Below are 6,000 nucleotides of genomic sequence, written 5' to 3'. Positions count from 1 at the left end.
TTCCATTGCATCATTATAGTTTTAACGCAAGGGAAAAGAAATGATCATTGAAATCTTTTAGCTGCATAGAAGGAAAAGTCTATGAATCGCATATTTGCATGGAATGTTATGTTTTTCAATTATTTACATCTCTTAGAAAAAGGATTTGCATCTCTTCTAAGGAAATATCACCTCTTGTCGCAAGACAATTGGATTAGTTAGGTAATTCGTTGTAAGGGTGTAACTCAAATGATGACCACTTCAATGCGCTAGGTAGAGCTAAACCGCATTAAAATTCTGCTTAGTATCGCACTAGGAAAAACCGACTTGATAATTCTGACGCCAAAGGTCCTACCCACATTCACGGAATGTTAGGGTTAGTTAGACGCCCATACAATAACGATCTAGGTTTTTTACCCTGGGGCAAATTGGCCTAATACTAGACTTCCGATTGAGTTTAGAAACCCTAGGGCCAAACATTGTCAGCCTAGTAAGATTAGGGTTGGGTTGAGTCAAGAGGACATCCCAAACCCTACATCTTGACTAAATGTATTTATTGACCAATGAACGCCGCTTAATGGGAGAAATGATCCCGCAAGTCAGATGCAACTCCTATGCAACAAGTTGCAACGTCGCATGACTTTGTGTTTAAATCACAAGATAGATTTGCCACTCTTTGGAACAAGGTTGGCAGGTTCTAGTACAAGTCCCATTTGTAAGAGGATGAGTAGACATCCTACTACATCACACTTCTTTGGACCGATTTGCCAAGTTAGCGAAGTTATGTATTGCCTAGCAAGCAATTGGCCAATCAAGTTGGGGCGACAAGGTTGCCCAAGATTTACTGTCTTAGTTTAAGAAACCTAAGGTGTTTGTTAATTTGGGTAACAAGGTATAAACCCTAACCCAAGGATAAAAGGGTAAACAAACAACATAGCCCTTAGGGATCTTGCCAAGTCGCAATTGATCCCGGATCGAATGTTCGAAGAGAAGGATTCACACCTTGGCAGTTGGCCAAACAACGACCACTGGATTGATTGTGTTTGTACAGTTAGGAGCACTATTTGTACTTCTTTGCTCAAAGGAACTAAAGATGGAAAAATAATTAATGCTTCAGGTTGAAGGCCTGGAGGGAGAGGCAGCATTAGTTACCCCCGACTGTCTACCTGAACCTATCCAAGGGGGTGATTGGCCGTGCCGAGTACGTGGACCAAACCCATCACGAGAGATCTCTCTATGGGTGCTACTTGAAGCAGGAGGATGCTTGGGTGCCAGGCGGGGCTCTGGCCATAAATCCCTTGCCTCCGGGCCCTGCACAAGAGGCCAACGTGACTTGGGATTGGATCTCGAGGCCCACATACTAGTCTACAGGCGAAAACTTGGATTAGTAATCCCTGAGGATTGCTGGATTAGCCTTCGGGCGGATTATGGATTAGCCTTTGGGCGGATTATGGAATAGCCTTCGGGCTGGATTATATGATGTATTCCAAAGACTGATAAATAAGATCAATTGTTGAAAAGGAACTTGTTTGACATTGTTTTTCTATGTCAGTGCTTAAGTTATGTGAAGGAACTAGTGTCTAATTGGCTAATTAAGGAAGCTGTCTTTGCATGTCAAACTAAATGTGGTAGGTAATTAGTCAAATAAAGCAACCCCAAGAAAAGTGCGGTGGATGTGACCATGGGTTCGTCCTACGAAAGGGTGGTCCCGGTTGGCCAGGAACTTTTCTCGAAGGAATTTGGCAGCAAGGAACGATGACCTAGTATCTAATAAGCTAGAAACCCGATTTATGCTGTTTTAGGGGAACGGAATGGGACTATGCCTTACGGGTAGAGAGGTCGAGCTTCGCATCCCTCTCGTTTCCCATTCTCCTTGAACCAAGTACAGCATGAATCCGCTTCGACCCTGACGTTTCTACATAAAGTAGTTCGCACGGGGTTCGACACTAGCTACCGTTCTAGGAATTCGACCACTAGGAAACCCCTGATTCAGGTTGGTCCTAAGTGGGAACGGCCGGAATGCTTCCGCTTCATGGCAGACTCGGGAAGACCTAGATCGCAAACCCCGTGACATTCCGTGGGAGTGCCGGGCGGCGCTTTCTAGACTCTCTTCCCAATGGGCTGCTAAGACGTGTCCTACGAGTGAACAGGTGGACACGTTACATCATTACCTTGGCTACATATCTTTGAAAGGAATGAAAAGTACTTTTTCCCTTATAGTATATTTTATCTATTGATTATTCATGTTTTGATTCATGTGATCATTGTCTTTATGGCAGGTAGATTTGTAAACGGAATAAGAAGTTTGACTCTACACATGTGGGTGATCCTTTGGTTCTTTTGCATTCAAATGTTTGTGGTCCCATGCCCTAACAGCCATTGGTGGGTAGTGTGAAGTACTTTGTTACATTCATAGATAATTATTCGTATAAGGTTTGGGCTAATCCTATTAAGCAAAAAGTTTAATGTTTTAACTATGTTTCAGCACTTCCTTGCCAAATCGAGCGCTTTATAACTTAATAGATTCCATTTTTCAAGCACTTTCCAATGATAGATCACATCATATGGTTTTGAGAAACTTGTGGGCATGTTATCCATGTGCCACCTTTCTAGTATTCAAAAAATGGAAATTGGGAGATTCCCAAACTCACTAATATTGTGTTATATTGTCATGCTGTTCACCATTAATAAATCCCCATGCATTGCTCTTAGTGGTAGAGTTGCAAAGGAGGTATGGTCTGGTAAACCTCCCTTGTATGCACACTTGCAAGTCTTTGGATGTGAGGCTTTCTACCATATTCCCAAAGACAATCAACTAGTGATACACATGAGATGGGCTTCATCTTTGGGATCCGCATACTCAAAAGATTATCGCCATGATATTATTTTCAATGCGGAAAAGATATATATGAGACCAAAGCAAGTGATTGAGACAAGCAAGGTGATATTTTATGAGTCTCATGTTACAATACAACAGTCCCGATGAGATAGCATGTTATAGCTGCTAATGATGTAGTAGCCCAAGATCCACCTATTATATAAGATCATGATGTTGGATAAAGAGGATTGTTCGTATACAGGTCCTGTAGTCAAGTTTTAGATGTTCCATTAGAGCTTCACGTCCTCCTGATTGCTATGATCCCTTTATGGATTATGTCATGGTAACAAACTTTATTGAGCCACTTATGTATGAGGAGGCTATGCACAAAGGTGATTCTTATTCTTGAGAGAGGGCTATGGAATTGTCAAAAGAATACTTTTCGTAATAAAACTAATGAAGATCTTTTTTTGAAATCGCGGGCAAGGACCTACGAAAAATATCAAAAATAGAATTCTTGTTTAAATTCAGTCCAAACTAGATCCCGAGGAAGGGAAAATCCGAGAAGACTATTGGAAGGTATTGCCACTTACACTAAGTTTTGCATTTGATATTATTATTTTTGGAAAGAAAGGATTTGTCTTGAAATAAATTGTTAAAATTTTATGCATAATGCATTCGAAATAAGATGTTCATGATTGTGAGTTAGGTACTAATATTTCCTAAAATCATCAGGCTAAAAGATGGATGATTGGGTATAGATTGCCGACTGAGGCAGTATCCCAATGAGCATAGAATGCTGATTGAGGTAGTGTTCTTGATGGCACTAGACCTCCCCAAGGCCAGTATGAATAGAACCTACACTAAGGGGTTTTCTTTTTTGTTTCGCGTTAGTGAGTATAGACCAATCATGACACGAAAGGTCTTGTCGTTTAGGGAACTCTAGTCGGTAGGAGGAGGTGAGGATATTAGGGGGTTCTGGTCATAAACTCCTTATACTCTTACGGACTTCCAACTACTCTTCGAATTCTAGATAGTAACTTGGAAGTTCCAATACTAGTTTAGGAATTGAACTTGGAAAGAATAATACCTTTGGGTTGACTTTTTAAAAGGAACTATTCAGAAGGGATTGCTTTGCTCTATTTTTTTGTCATGATTGAAAGGCGTGTAATGAATTTGTATCAGGAGATAATTCAAAAAAGCTATTTTTATATGTTGAACCTAAGGTTGTAGGTAATTAGGTAATTAAAAGTACTCTCTCAGGAATTGTGGAAGGATGGACCCCCGATGGATCCAAACCTATGGTTGGGTGGTCTCGGTAAGTCAATAATTTTCCTAAGAAGGAATAAAAATCACATTTTTAATGGACCATTAGAGATTAGAAAGCCCGACTTGCATCACTTTAGAACCATGGGCAAAAGGGATCAAAGTGCCACACTCCCCTTTGTCTCCCATTCTCTTTGAACCTAGCACAATGCAAGCCCGTTTTAGTTAGTAATTTTTATAAGGGATGGAAACTTGAACCACTGACACTAATCAATTGTTAGTAGTTGATTTGACCAAAAAGACTCACGTCGATCCTCGTGGGAACGGTTGGAACTTCCACTGTGGGGTAGACTCAAGTAAGCCTAGTTAACAAACTCCGAGGGTTTTCATTAAAATCCTGGATGGCGTTTTCTGGGACATCTCAACTTGTTGGGGTAAAGCCAATGTGGCCGATCTTCGATCTTACTTACTAACCCTAACTATATATGTACACACTCATTTATTATTCTTTAAGGGATAAGAAAATAAGATGATCCTCACAAGGGAGCTATTGAAAGAACCACAAACATTGCATTCTCTATGTGTGTGTGTGTGTGTGTGTGTGTGTTATCTTGCAAAAAATCTTGGGATGAGCCCATCAATGTTCAATCTACTCTATTTTTCAATCCAAGGTTGTTTTAGACTCGATTTTTTAACTTGTAAGTGCTACACAAGTTGTTTCATATTTTTTTGCAATTTTGCATAGGTTGTTCATAACCTACAAAATAATTCAAGAATTACAGTATCCATTATACTCACATTATATGTAGCTTATCCTGCAATGATAACATGTGATACAAATTATAGATTTCATAATTTTTGGAGTTTATTGTTGGTTGCTATTGTATGTAGCAAGTGTTACTAGAGTAGAGGCTTTGATGCATACATTGTAGCAATTCTTAAGCTATATATATTGTCATATTGCCCATGCATATTTACTTGTACATAAGCAAGAATATTGTTCTTTGACTTATTATAATGGTTTTAGGGAGATCAATCTTTTGATGTACTTCGAAATAGTTGGATCTTGTTATACTGTCATATCTGTGAGAAAGCGTTGATATTATAATATTGTGTTTTAACTATATGGAGTGATTTTTATAGTCTCTAAATAGTGACATATATATTATTAGTAAGTTGTAGTTTATTTTTTATCTTCTCTTTGTTTTGCTTATATTGAGCATGTATTGCAGAAAGTCTACTTGTTTCATGGTGCAATTTATTGCTTTTTTGGTTGCTATCATTTGATAACTAGTTGCTATATTACAAAAGTGGCTTCATCAACATTAAATTGTATAATATCAAGAAGTTTGATAGTACCAAGTTTAGTCTATGGAAGGAGCAGATCCAAGTTTTCTTATTCAAAATAAGTAGTTGAGGCCCATAAGAGATGTAGATGGAAAACCAAGAGACATGTCTAAATATGATTGGTCAATTTGATACATTAGGCAAATCCAATATTAGGTTACACAAAAAAAAATCTATGTATTTTACGGATGTGAATGAGACCAATACAAATGACTTATGAAAGAAACAATGTAATACTTATGAGAAGAAAATTGCTTGTTATATATGAATGGTCTTATCATGTGACAAATCCTCATCCTTGATTCGCATCTTACAGGCCCCCCGCGAGGAAAACATGGAGAACCAAGGGTAGCTAGCTTGCAAAAACGCTCTCCGCAACAGCCGACGGGAGCATACGGCACACGCCCCTCCGCCAGTGTGCTACGTGCCCACTCTTAAAAAGTACACCAAGAAACGCGGCCCCAAGCGACACTGCCCCGGACGAAGGTCGAAGAATCCGCGGGCCAAGGGAGCGGATGCTTAGGGAGGCACACAAAATGTGGCAACGCCAGTTGCACAGACCCCCAACACACGCTCAAGCACCAGGTGTT

Source organism: Lygodium microphyllum, chromosome 2, assembly GCF_053477565.2.
Source record: "Lygodium microphyllum isolate KBCC chromosome 2, Lygodium_microphyllum_v1.1.10, whole genome shotgun sequence".
Classification (NCBI taxonomy): Eukaryota; Viridiplantae; Streptophyta; class Polypodiopsida; order Schizaeales; family Lygodiaceae; genus Lygodium; species Lygodium microphyllum.
The sequence above is the reverse complement of the archived record's forward strand: the minus strand, read 5'-3'. Positions refer to the sequence as shown.